At 48.7% G+C, this 14,569-nt stretch overlaps 1 pseudogene; it reads left to right on the plus strand.

Annotated features, from left to right (window-relative positions):
* Positions 1-2,890: 2,890 nt before the first annotated feature.
* Positions 2,891-14,569, plus strand: part of LOC111159694 — a 28,128-nt pseudogene continuing 16,449 nt past the window's right edge.

Consider the following 14,569-nt stretch of genomic DNA (forward strand, 5'->3'; position numbering starts at 1 on the left):
AATGAGCTGGGGGGGGGTGTCCAACATCAAGTTCTGTTCCCCCCACAAAGAGATTCAGCCCCTTCCCATCCTCCATCTCCTACTGCTACTCTTCTCACCAGGGGACCGCCTTTGTGTCTCTTACCCCAAACTGTGGGACCCTACCCAGGACCTAATTCCAAAGGGAACAATGAGCTGAGAAAGGAGAAAAGAGAAAGGAAAACAAGTCATTTCCAGAACAGAGTGTGCTCAAGGTAGCTTTAAGGAAGATGCTTTGGTCGCTGTAGTGCACACCTGCCCTTCTTCCAGAACATCCAAAGAAACCACCGCACCATCCGCTCCTCCCTGTGCGTCTCACTCCAGCCCGAACTCTCCTCCAGGCACTAAGAACAGCTGAGGAGTTGGATTTGCCAACAGCCCAATAGGAGTCTTCCCTCCCCAACAGTACCCTTCCCACTCCAAGGAAGCTTCCACATCCCAGCCCTTGTTTACCGGGAACAGAGCAGACAGAAGAGTGAGGACTCTGCACTTCCTCAGGGCAACTTGTCTGAGAAATGCCATGTGTCCCCAAAGCTCCCTCGGGTGAGGTGGTCTCTTCCTAGGTGGCCTCCTTGCCCTCCTCTGCGCTGTGGCCCTCTAGGGGCGGCCAGGAGCGCTGACTGCAACGGTGAGCTCTTGGTCTGCAACCCCGCCTCAATGGTCTGTGCCCAGGACCCATCTTCCAGAAGCAACGACCCCTTCCCTTGTAGCTCAAGAGCTTCCCACGTCTTTGCCTATGCTGTTTGTAACTCGCGCCCGTGTCTGTATCCCCCGAAAGAGCACCTTTTCTCCAGCCCTTGGAAACAGGCGGAAAATCCTTGCTTCTGGATCCTAGAGCAAGTCTATAAAAACACGCCCCCTCCCTCTCACCCCACCTCGTTTCCCCCTTAGCTTCCATCCAGGGCGTGACCCCACATCTCCAATGAGTCTTCTTCCCATACCCCTTAACACCTCCAACTCCACACACGCGCGCGCGCGCGCACACACACACTGGCACGCGCTCCCAGCCGCTCCCGCCCGGTCTCACCGCGCGGCTCCCCCGGCCCTGGGACTCCAGGCTCTCCGGGAGGGGGCGGCAGGTGCTTCGGGTCATCAGCCTGGGAGATATTTTTGTCCTGGGGCAACCAAGAGAGGAAGGTGACCTGAACAGGATCCAGGAAAGCTGGGCCACAGCCTGGTTCCCACCCCCTTTTGGTTTTTCTTCTTGAGGTCTCAGCTGGGGCGGGAGCACCAACAGGCAGGTGTGCGGGGCCGGCAGGGGGCAGATCAAAGAAGAAACTTGCTCCTTCCCCTTTGTCATGCAGAGCCAGCTCGGAAATGATCCGGCCTCTGGCGCGGCCGACTAACAGTTCCCCACACCCTGCTTTCCTAACAGACCTCTCCTCCTCTAAAGGATGCCCCCTCCCCCTCAACCCTCTCCCCCCCCATAAATCCTCCCCGTCCCTCAGGGCAGGAGGTCTGTGAATGCACCGACTGGAACCAAGAGAGATGGAGCAGAGATAGGGCTGGCACCAGAAGCTAATGGCTTTATGGAGGGGAGGGAACCAGGTCCAGAGTGGGGAGGACGAGAGAAGAGCTTCAAAGGGTTTGCTTGTGCAAACATCCTCAACTCCACCTACCAGTCCTTCTTGGGGACTGAGGAGTCAGAGCTGCCCCTATTCCCTGTGGTCCTCCTCCCTCCCCCACACCTGCCCTCCCACCACCATGCCTCCCGCCTGCCCCCACATACAGCCTCACACGTTGCCACAGCCAGCGAGCAGAGTTCTGTCTCCCAACGGGTGACACTTCTTATCCCAGGGGATGCCCCCCTCACATCAGCGTCTCTCACTTCTGCCACACCTTTTCGTCAAGCTCCTGTGAAACTTTTCTGGTTCTGCGGCTCCTGGGTTCAACCGAGGCCACATGGTGGTGGTGGGGGGGGGCGTTTCTGAGCCAAGGACAGGACTCTGTGCCTGCTAACTAACGGTCACTGTGGCTTTGACTCCCCAGTGACAGGCCAGCTAGGGCCAAACTTCCCAAGAGCCGCTAATCCCGCCCCTCAGTGCCTGGCAAACCTAAACAGATGAGGGCTCACTGCTCAGCTGTTCCCACCATGTTGTGCTTTCCATCAAACTTTCAGTTCATTAAAAAAAAATACTTTAAAAACTTCAAAAATAAAAGAAAAGGAAAGAAAAAAGACTGCCACCCGTGTGGTGACTTCTTTCTCTGCCTTCCAGATATGCGGCACCTGGAATTGTATGCATTCCCTCCCCCTCCCCACGACAATCCCTCAGGATGCTCTCTGTCTGGATACAGGCAGATGTGAGCCACCCTGGGCCTGTCACAGAGCCCAGTGGGCCAGCTCTCTGCCCTGGCTGACATTCTTGGCTTCCCTTGTGTGGAGCTGGGAGGAGAAAAGCCAAGACTGGCGATTGGTTTCATCGGCAAGGGCAGCGTGGAAACTTCTGGCCTCTGTCCAGCCAGGGTAGAGGGAAGCTGGGTGGGGATGGATAGGACACGTGGAAAGCCCTGACTGCGGGTCACAGGTGAGTTTTACAGCAGGACTCAACCACTCAGCCAGGACTACGTGATCTTTCTTCACGTAGGAAGAAAGATCTAGTAAATACAGAAAAGACAGGGAGAGAGAAATCCTTGTGCTGCCTTTTGTCCTGACTACAGATTTCCTCAGAGAAGGGTTGGGGGGGGGGTGAATCCCATATCAAATTCGGCAAACACAGTGAAGCATGGGGAACTCCAAGGTCTCTGTCCTTTAGAGGTAGAGGGTCAGGGGAGGGGAAGAGACCTGCAGAGGCCCAGGAGGAGCTGGGCAGACATTAGCTCTGCTCTACTTCTTCAGTCCGTTATTTATTTATTCATTAAAGCCGTTCATCAGATGTGCACTGGGGGCCTCGTCTGTGGCAGTGACTGCTCTGAGGGCCGGAGTTATGGCAGTCAACGGGAGCAAGTCAATGCCTCATGTGTCAGGTCCAGTGAACACTGTAAGGAGAAGGAAAGCCGGGACAAGAACCAAGAATGGTAAAGGGTGAGAGCTTACATTCTTCAGGGTCCTGTAGGGAAAGCCAGACTCTGAACTATCCACCCAGCCCACCTCTCCTCAAACTGCTGTGGTGACAGGGAGGTGACAGGGCGGCTGTGACCCCACATCCTGGACCATACCATGCCATGTCCTTTACTGAGACTGAGAGGCCCGGCTTTACCCCCACAACCAAAGGAGTGCCCAGCACACGTGGCAAGGGCTTTGACAAGGTCATTAGCTGTTCACAAAAGTCACCTCTGGGGGTTCAGGACGGACCTCCCCAGAGCCTGAGAACTCAAGCAAGGTATGAGTCGCACATGAAATGGTGCCACATCCCACACCTGTCCTGTTGCCCCAAAGAGGCATCCCCACACCTGGAAACCTACCCAGAAATAATCAGCGGCCTCCATGGGAGCCTTTTCCTGGTTACCACTGGTCAGTTCATTCTGTGTGACTCAAGGAGGAGCTATGGAATGTTTGATTAAAAAAATACATTTTGCAGGGACACCTGGGTGGCTCAGTTGTTAAGCGGCTGCCTTAGGCTCAGGTCATGATCCCAGAGTCCTGGGATGGAGTCCCGCACTGGGCTCCTTGCTCAGTGGGGAGCCTGCTTCTCCCTCTCCCTCTGCCTGCTGCTCCCCCTGCTTGTGCTCTCTTTCTCTTTCTCTCTGACAAATAAATAAAATATTAAAAAAAAAAAAATTTGCAGGGCGCCTGGCTGGCTCAGTGGTAAAGCACATGACTCTGATCTTAGGGTTGTGAGTTCAAGCTAGGGTGTGGAATCTCCTTAAAAAACAGCACCTTGGGGCGCCGGGGTGGCTCAGTGGTTAAAGCCTCTGCCTTTGGCTCAGGTCATGATCCTAGGGTCCTGGGATCGAGCCTCCCATCGGGCTCTCTGCTCAGCAGGGAGCCTGCCTCCTCCTCCTCTCTCTCTCTGCCTACTTGTGATCTGTCTGCCTAAAAAAAAAAACAAAAAACAAAAAAACAGCACCTTTGCGATTTTGTTAACGTTCCTGACATAATCAGATAGACACTCTTAGCAGTCTTGGGGAAGGGAGTGGCTCCCTTTGTGACCTTCTGGCTACACTGATGCCCCAGTGCCTGCCAGTGATTCGATGATTTCTGTGGGGGCAGGTGGAGGAGGAGAAGGAGTGACAGAGCCTTCTCTTCCCTCTGCCACTTCATTTCCGCCACTGTAGGGAAAGATTCTTTTATTTTTATTTTTTTTTTAAGTAGGCTCCACACCCAGCATATAGTCCAACACCGGGCTTGAACTCATGGCCCTGAGATTAAGAGTCAGACACTTAACTGACTGAACCACCCAGGTGCCCCAAGAAAGATTCTGTATGGATCTAAAAACACTTGGCAAACACCTCCTACAATGCACCCAAGTTCACTAATGGCCTTCCCCGTTTTCAGATAAGTGCCCACCCTTATTATACCTGAACACTAGAGCAGTCCTCTGTGGTCTAACCCAATGGTTCCACACCAGTTTTCCTGAAACACTGATCTCGCATCATATTCCCATCTGAAGACTTACAGTGGTTCCCAGCTCTTCAATTGTCCTAAACTTCCCAGCCTGGCCTCACTTTACATCTTATTCTTCTCCTGAAATTCCCACTATGGGGTCTCTTCTCCAACCTCCCCCTGCTCCTAGAACAAGCTCTGCTTTCCCCCCAATCCCTCATTCTGTTCCTCTTCCCAGCAATGCTTTCTAGTCTCCAACGATACTTAAAGTCCGTGCTCAAGATTCACCTCCTCCATAAAACTGTCTTTGATTAATCCCACACCATGAAAATCCTTCCATTCACTTGGGATTTCCTGGGCCCTTATGAGGACCCCATCCCACACAGGCTGCCTCGGAACTGTGCACGTTTCTTCCAGTAGATGCAACATTTTCTGAATGTACAAACCTACCTCCCCTACTTCCTCTGTATGCGCCATTGTGCCCAGTATACTAGGCAATAAGAAATTGTTCTTGGTGGGTAAGTGGTGACAGTACTTCATATTAGAGGCAACTTACTGAGCACTTTCTACACATACTAAGCCAAATATCTTCCAGCCGATTTTTTCATTTAATCTTCATTAAAATTCTGTATGGTCTATGCCATCATTATCCCTCCTCTGAATATAGGGAAACTAAAGCATAAAGAGGTTAAGACACTTGCTCATACAGCAATGGAAGTGTCGACCCCGGCTTGGAATCCAGATCTTTCTGCTCCTCCCCTGTTGGTAGTTCTCCCGTCCCCGGAACATAACACCTTCTCCACTCTGTTTCTCTTCTTTTCTCCATTGCCCCATTACTAAGGCTGTGACTAGTAAGACTGTCAGATTTATAGGAAGTAGACACCCTGATTTATAGGAAGTAGCACAAAAAGCAATGTTTATTCCCCTCCACAAAAAAAAAGGCTGATTGCAAAGTTGCTAGTATAAACACACACACACACACACACACACACACACACCCCAGGGTTGGACAGAAAAAGCCAGACTTTTCTCCAACCAAATGATATCTGGATTGAGAATAGGTCTGGCGGCAGGGCGCCTGGGTGGCCCAGTCATTAAGTGTCTGCCTTCAGATTGGGTCATGATCCCAGGGTTCTGGGATCGAGCCCCGCATCTGGCTCCCTGCTCAGTGGAAGCCTGCTTCTCCCTCTCCCACTCCCCCTGCTTGTGTTCCCTCTCTTGCTCTCTCTCTCTGTCAAATAAATAAATAAAATATTAAAAAAAAAAAGGAATAGGTCTGGCTGCTTAATGCTGGGGAAATTGAAATAGAACAATAGCTTTGAGAGAGCTGGTGTTTATGTTTATGTTGGGATAGAAAAGACAAACCAGGCCAACAGGCAAACAGGAGCTCTCAAGAAAATGGAAGGCAGGGCTGAGTGGCTCACTTGGTTAAGCATCTGCCTTCAGCTCCGGTCCTGTTCCTGGGTTCAAGCCCAAGATCCTTGGGCTCCCTGCTCAGCAAGGAGTCTCCCTGTTCCTCTCCCTCTTCCCCTCCACCCAGCTCAGGTTCATTCAGCTTGGGCTCTCTCCAGCTTGCTCTCTCTCTCTCAAAAAAATAAATAAAATCTTAAGAAAAAGAAAATAGAAGGCAGCCTAGGGAGGCCAGCCTCTTGTGGAGACAAAGGAGGCCTTTAGGCTTCCTTATGGCCCAGCCCATATCTTCTTATTTGGGGGGTCTACTGTTAGTGCTAATTGAGATTCTGGAGATTCCAGGTCTCAGCTTTGTTTCTACCTTTTCTTCAAAGACAAGAGTAGGTGGCAGCCTCTAAAGCGATTTATTATATGATAATCTGAAAATGTCTAAGACCTTGCTCCTTGCGGGACTTGGGTCTAGCTGTGGGAAACACGAGAAACCTACTCTGAAAGGTAGGACCCACAAAGTGCCTGAGGAGTCCAAGGGAACCTTCATAGGATCGTTCAAGGATGCGGGACTGGAGTAGGACCTTGAAGAACGCGTAGGCTTTAAGGAGGAGAAAAGGGGAAGAAGGATTTCCCAGAAAGATGCGTTTGGTCAAAGACAGAACATTTCAAGGTGCTTCGAGAAGGGTTGGAGAGAGATTGCAATAAAGAAGGACTTCAATAATTTCCAGTCCTCAGAATCATTGTTTTTTATTAAATTTACGGAGTCTCTCTGAACCCCAATACTGAATTCCCACCGAGAGCATTCAGCATCCGACGCCCAAGAAATCTCGCGTGATCTGCAGGAATGGGACCTGAGGGGGATCAATCACCTTTCCGACCATGAAATGGCGGCTGGGTGAATCTTCCCAGAGAGCCAAGGACAGCAGTTGAGATACTGATCGATCACGCTCTTCCTCACAATCTTGCTTGTTCTTTGTCCTCCAAGTCTCTTCCTGGATCCAGGCCTAAAACCTAGCTGTCCGTCGTGACTCCTCCCTCTCCCTTACTCTCCACGCCAAACCAATTGTCAAGTCCTCTTGCCTGGGGCTCCTTAGTATTTACAAAGCGTATTCCCCACCCTCCGCCCCTGCTGCCCCACTCTGAGCTACAAGAGCCTGTGAATGCCTCCAACAATTTGTAAGTGTCTTTTGTCTAATTCTTATCTTTGGAATGACTGAATGAATTCCTTCCACTCTCCGTTCTCTAATTTCCAGGGTAATAGCCGGCTACCAGGTTGCTCAAAGTGCGGTCTCCAGACTCACAGTATCAGTATGGCTTGGAAGCTGATTAGATATCCGAATTCTTGAGCCCCACCCAGACCTGCTGAATTCTGCAACTGCGGCCCAGCAATCTGTTTGCACACGCCTTCCAGGTGCTTCTGATGCACACCCAAATTTAAGAACCTCTGGCATAAAGCAGCGCATGGTGCTCTGTAAGGAATTAACAGGCTAAATCCTTCAGGGAACGTGTATCTGTGTTAATGGCAAATTTCTACCTGTCAGTGCCTTAACCCAGTGGCTCCTTATCTGGGCGCCCGGAACCAAAGAACGTATACAAATCAACACTATCTCTGGAAGGAATACAGACGTCCAACTACTTCCCCTCTGTGATGGTCTACCGGTATGTAGACCCTTACAATTAATAAGACACTAATTCATTTGGAAGTGTTACTGATGATTGTGGGGGCAGTTGCATAAGCCCAGGAACATATTAAAAACCACTGAATGGTACATTTTAAACAGGCAGATCCTATGGTATTGGAGTTATATCTCAACAAAGCTGTTACATTTTATTTTTTAAGCATTCCTGATAAAGCAGCAATTCCATCTTGCTGGAGACGTCTGCCCACGTGCACACCAGGGTGCCTGTCAAGAATAGCGGTGCTATTAAGAGCCTCAAACTGGAGGGGCAGGGAGGGGTTGGTCAGTTAGTTGTCTGACTCTAGGTCATGATCTCAGGGTCATGGGATTGAGCCCCAAATGGGGCTCAGTGCAGGGTCTGCTTGTTCCTCTCCCTCTGCCCCTCCCTCCACTCTCTCTTTCTCTCTCATAAATAAATAAAATCTTAAAAAAGAGAAAAAAAAAAGATTCTCTCTCTCTCTCTGCCCCTCTCCTGCTTCGCTTGCATGCACACACTCTCTTAAAAAAAAAAAAAAAAAAAAGAAGCCTCAAACTAGAAACAACACACATATCCATCAACAATGGATGGACCAATTAATGAAATATTAGGCACTGGTGAAAGTGAATGAAGCAAGTTACAAGGGGAAATATATAAACTGTGATTCCATATTGTTCAGGGATCTGTACATGGGGAGGGCAGGGAAAGATCGACTGTGACTGTCAGGAGAGTGGTTTCCTCAAGGGTGGAAAGGGGACCGTGACGAGGATAGGACATAAGAGAATTAATCTCTGGAGTGCCAGCAATGCCCTATTTCTCAACCTCAGTAATGGATACGTGGCAGTTCCCTTTTTAACAATGTACTACGTTGTGCATATGTGCTCTGTGCACTGTTCTCTATATGTTTTGTTATACAACAAAACACATTTTTTAAAAAGATTTTATTTGACAGGGAGAGAGCACAAGCAAGGGGAGCAGCAAGCAGAGGGAGAAGCAGGCTCCCCGCTGAGCAGGGAGCCCGACACAGGGTTCGATCCCCAGGTTCTAGAATCATGACCCGAGCTGAAGGCAGGCATCCCTAAAAAAAACATTTAAAAAAATATTTTATTTATTTGACAGAGAAAGAGCAGGCAGAGAGAAAGGGAGAAGCAGGCTCCCCACTGAGCAAGGAGCCTGATGCCGGGCTTGATCCCAGGATCCTAGGATCATGACCTGAGCTGAAGGCAGAAGCTTAACCAACTGAGCCACCAAGGCGCCCCTTTAAAATATATTTTAAAATAAGAACAAGTCGGGGCATCTGACTGGCTCAGTCAGGACACATGACTCTTGATTTCAGGGTTGTGAGTTCAAGCCCCATGTTTGGCCTAGAGCTTTTTAAAAATAAATAAATAAATAAATAAATAAAATGAGAAAAAGTCTCCTTAACACCTAATGGTTTAAGGGGATCTTTATATATTTCCTCAGTGGAAAGTTCGACTATAGTCTCAGGGGTCACGTGACCTTCTGTGGGGAGGAGTTTAAAAAAGGGTCCTCATATTTAAAAAGAAACCTTTGCCTGAAACGCAGGTTGAAAAATGTAGGCTCAGAGACAACCACTTGGGATAACTACTGGAGGGTGTGTGGGGTTTCTGGGGAGGGAGGGAGGGTGTTGTTCAGCACAAACCACAGAGGGACCATGCGTGGAGTGCAAGGCCTAGATGGGCTGTACCCTTAAATGTGTACCTGACATTGTACATGACCATACCAGGGGCCGGCCCAGCGTTTTGTTTCTTCTCTTCTCCCTCCAGGAAACAACGATCCGACAAAACCGCCTTCTGTCTGCTGCAAACTGCCCCCCTATTTCCCCCAATTTTTGCCATTTAGTCCTATAGCTAGTTGTTTCTCTCATATGGATTTTTTTTCATAGAGACTTTTCTCCCTTAAAAATATTTTTTAAAGTAGTGACCAAAGATGAGTGCAATTATGTACCCAAGACCGGATCAGAAAATCCCATAACCTCTTGAAGGAATCCCCAGATGCTCATCTTTCTTCTCAGCTCAATTAACATAGCCTTTCCCTGCCAGCCTTAATTATTTCTCCCAAGGGTCTCTCTCTGACTCTAGGTCTCTCTAGCTCTTCCTTCCAAGCTTTTCTCAATGAATCCTCTCAGCCTTGAAGCAGAGCATTCTTTTGTGTGGTCTACTTTCCCGACAGTTGGTGGAAATAAAATTAAAGTGTTTTTTGGAGCGGGTATTCCCAGCTTCCAAAATATTACTCATCTCCCATCTAGTGTCTTCTTTTTGTTTCTCTCATTTGCAGGAGAAATAATGCCCTGAGGATGGGTGTGTGTGTGTGTGTGTGTGTGTGTGTGTGTGTGTGTGTGTGTGTAAGGATCAGAGGGGTTAAGAGCATGAGATTTTAATTTGGCCCTCAAGAAAAATACAGAACTGCCCTTCCTTGAAGCCGTATTTGCCATTCACAATGAGAAATTTCTCACCATCTGGGAAGTATGGGCACAAAAGGGACATAATAATCACAACACAGGGTGACAGGCACACAGAAATAGATCTGGAGGCCTTCACACTAAAATCTAGTTCTTGGTGTTTCAGAGAAGAGAGATTCCCAAGTCTCCAGCTCCTAGTGCCTGGAAAAGTGTGAAAGTGGCCACTCACACCCGGTGAGAATAATCCCACACACCAGGCAAAGCAAATCCCCGAGACTCCAGGCCCTGCACAGTTCCCAGAAGTGGTACATCCCAGCGGGCCCCTCCTTGTCCGTCACACTTGGGCTGGGGGTCGGGGCGGGAGGAGCAGTCCCTCCCGCCCAGAAGTCTTATTCTTTTTTTTTTTTTTTTAAAGATTTATATTTATTCGAGAGTAGAGAGAGAGTGCAAGGGAGGAGGGCAGAAAAAGAAGCAGGCTCCTCCCCTGAGCAGGAAGCCCAAGGAGGGGCTTGATCCCAGGACCCTGAGATCATGACTTGAGCTAAAGGCAGACATTTAACCCACTGAGCCACCCAGGTGCCCCGGACGTCATACTCATGCAGATGATAAGAAAGGAATTTTTCCTTCTCCTAAATCCTCATAAATTAATTTCAAAAGATGCTCTAACAAAGAAGGCAGAGGGGTATGGCCACCGATCACTGTGGTATAGGAAACTGTTCTAGAAGCATGGAGCCGTGGTTTTGGACTTTGTTTCAAGAGAGTTGGGGAGTTGATGGGAAAGCAGTCTCATCTTTCTCCAAGTAACTTTATTTCCACTGAGTCCGGTTCTATGGGAAAAAATATTTTCCTGGGAGACTGCCACTCACTTCTGCAAATTCCCTGGCTTGGATAGGGCAAATGAAACAAAGAAATGGAATTCTGGCTCCCCATCCTGGGCAGGGGGATGACCCCTCTATGCCAGGGGCTATTAGAATAAAGATGTGTCTTGTGCAGTCAAGAAAATGTGTTCTTGTTTTTGCAAACTGAAGCATATTGTAAAAAGACCTGGGGAAATCTTATTATTTAAAAAAGCAGGCTCACCAACTGGCAAACAAAATCTCTTTGGCTAACACAATGATTTTAAAGTTTTGGAATATGAATGTCTTGGTGAGTGGGAGGGGGTGCACAGGTTCCCTAATTCCCCCAAATTCCTACTGTTCTCCATTGCATTTCTCCCAGCTGCTTCACACAGACCTTTTGCTTGTCAAGTGCCCGAAGGCTTTTCAGTATGCCACTGTTATTTAAAGGAACAGTCATGTGTGTATTATATATTATATATGTTACATATACAATAGTCATTTTACTATAAGAATAATCACTCTGAACCATTTATAAATCTGGATTTGCACATATGGAGTTTTGAACACAATTATGCTAACTCTTCTCTTTTTCTAGATAATTCTGTCATTCCATCCCAGGAGCTAAGTTTGGATGAGAACTTACTGCCTCCCCTCATTCGAGTCTTCTTGCCGTCTTGGAATATTACTGAAGCTGCCAGCCTTAGGCTTCAAACACGGGCAATTTCGACTTGGAAGGATAGGATGATTGTTTCACTTCTGTCAACAAGTGGAAGGTGAAACTTGCCGTGGAAAGAGTCACAGAAACAGCGCTCTGGATCCAGAGGCCTTGAGTGGTGAGTGCCGGCGACTGGCCCCCAGCTGTCATGGGTCAGGTAGGTGCGCGCAGACAACGGCAGTGAAAAGGCTGGCTGGCTGGGCTCCAACAGCAGAGTGGGAAAGGACAGCCAGCCACTGAACTACGCCCCCCCAGCCGACTTGTTCATGCAGAAATGACACTTGGCTTTTTATTTGGAGGGAAACCAGTCACTCTAAGTTATGTCACTGCCCCGAGCTGCCACTCCTGTGTTTCAAGCTGACCTTCAGATGGTGTTAGGAAAGAGCTCCTAGATCCTCAAAGGGAAGAAGTGCCAAAGGCTTTCTAATGAACAACACCGACAGAAAGCATTGGGTCCCTCTCAGACGCAGCCTCACTCCCTTCCTCGCCAGGTGAGAAGCCCAGCAGCCCCCTCGCTCACCTCCCCCAGTGCTGAGACCTTCACATCTTAGTCACCACCATAGGGCTCCCTGCCAGCCGGCTTCAGACTGGGTTCGTGGGCCTCACAGGTTCAGGTTTGGGGAATTCAATACAACTGAGCTGGGTGGCTGCTTCAGGAAAAAGCAGGATCACCAAATTCAGGCAGGCCAGGGCACGTTAAAGAGTATTTTGGTTCACTGCTGAGATTCTTTACTTTTTTTTAGGGCTCTTTCCCCGGCCTCCTTCATGGAGCCCCAGCCCTCTTGCTCAAGGGCTCCCGTTATTTAAGTTTGGTGCAATGAAGGCTACTGTAATAGAGGGAACATGTAACCTATTACAGGAACTTGAGTGAGGGCGGCTAACTCTGTATCCCAGGGCCCGGGACCAAGACCCCCAACACCCCACCTATCAGCCAGGGAGATACACTTTTTCTTTTCTTTTTTTTTTTTTAAAGATTTTATTGATTTATTTGACAGAGAGAGATCACAAGTAGGCAGAGAGGCAGGCAGAGAGAGGAGGAGGAAGCAGGCTCCCCATTGAGCAGAGAGCCAGATGCGGGGCTCGATCTCAGGACCCTGGGATCATGACCTGAGCCTAGGCAGAGGCTTTAACCCACTGAGCCACCCAGGCGCCCCTGGAGATACACCTTTTCTATCCCAGTGACAATGCCACGCACTGTCTTTAGAGTTATCATTAGGAAAAGGAGACAACGTAATGAAGTTGGGGGCAATTTTTCATGATTAGAATTAGATGTGTGACTATTTTGCATTTGCTGCTCAAGAGAAAAGGAAGAAGTTCAGATCCAATGAAAAATGCCAGAAAGTAATGTAAATGAAATTCTTCCTGTGACTCCAATTCTAATCAGTACCCATTATTGAGCATCTACTAGGTCTTACTCAAAGAGTAAAAGAAATTCTTACAATCTTGTAGGGGTAAGGCAAACATGCACAAGATGCCAATATTTAGCAGAGTGACATGTTATAATGGTACAGGTAGCAACTACTTTCTGATTGTTATCTTTTGAATCCAAGTACTGGTCCTAAGATAGAGTAATTAATTCCAAAAGAGGGCATGCTTCACGATAGAGTGGTATTTGAACATGTCGCTAAGAGGACAGGCAGAATTCCCACAAGGGGAGATGAGAGAGTAAGACCTGCCCACTGGGAGAAGTGTAGAGGCCTACAAACACAGGACACACTTCAAGAGTGGTAAGAACATCACACAACAATTTCATGTCCAAAATTGAACTATAAAAAAAAAAAACAGAAAGAGGGGCGCCTGGGTGGCTCGGTCAGCTGAGCGTCCGACGGTTGATCTCAACTCAGGTCTAAATCTCAGGGTCATGGGTTTGGACCCTGAACTGGGCTCTGCCCTAGGAGTGGAGCCTACTTGAAAATAAATTAAAAGATAGGAGCGCCTGGGTGGCTCAGTCAGTTAAGCATCTGCCTTCTGCTCAGGTCATGATCTCAGAGTTCTGGAATCAAGCTTCGCAACGGGCTCCCTGCTCAGCAGAGAGCCTGCTTCTCCCTCTCCTTCTGCCCCTTCTCCCTCCTAGTCTCATGCATTCTCTCTCTCTCTCTCAAATAAATAAATCTTTAAAAATTTATTTAATTAATTATTTAAAAAAAACAAACAACAAAAAAACACCAGAGGGGTGCCTGGGTGGTTCAGTCGGTTGGGCGTCAGATTCTTGGTTTCGACTCAGGTGGCGATCTCATGGGTTGTGAGACTGAGCCCTGCACTGCGCTCCTCACTCCACGGGGAGGCCTGCTTCATGGTTGTCTTCCTCTGCCCCTCTCCTACTTGTGCTCGTGAGCACATGCTCTCTCTTTCTCTCTCAAAGATATAAATAACTCTTTAAAAAATAAAATCAAAACAGAGAGAGACAGAGGGAGAACCAAAGTCAAAATTCAAAGCAAAAAAGTCATTAACTGTTGGTGAAGCAGGCCCTTCACACTGGGACTTACCCACGGAAGACCTGAGGGCCCACCCGGGAGTTTGGGCTTCCCTCTGTCATCTGCAGGAACCATCCACGGCATTTAAACAGGAGAGAGGCATCATCAGATCTGTACTGGGAAAACTGCTGATGGTTTGCCAGCAACAGCGAGTTAGAGTCTAGGGGCCGGGAGCCCAGCTGGGAGGACTAATCCAGCAGAAACACGATAAGGGGCAGAAAAAACATGGTCAGCCCGAGTGGAAGGAAGGGGAGGAGGTGTGGTCTATGTGTTACGCATCCATGAGAATGACAAATGTTAGTGGTGGGAACCAACCACCAGCACGGGCCCTCAGACCACTTGCCTTTGGTCACTACTGAATTGAAATAAAGAATACTGATGAGGGGGGCGCCTGGGTGGCTCAGTGGGTTAAGCCACTGCCTTCGGCTCAGGTTATGATCTCAGGGTCCTGGGATCGAGTCCCGCATCGGGCTCTCTGCTTGGCGGGGAGCCTGCTTCCCTCCCTCTCTCTGCTTGCCTCTCTGTCTACTTGTGATCTCTCTCTGTCAAATAAATAAATAA

This window comes from Enhydra lutris, unplaced genomic scaffold (genome assembly GCF_002288905.1).
Source record: "Enhydra lutris kenyoni isolate GAN:26980312 unplaced genomic scaffold, ASM228890v2 scaffoldscaffold69, whole genome shotgun sequence".
Lineage (NCBI taxonomy): Eukaryota > Metazoa > Chordata > Mammalia > Carnivora > Mustelidae > Enhydra > Enhydra lutris.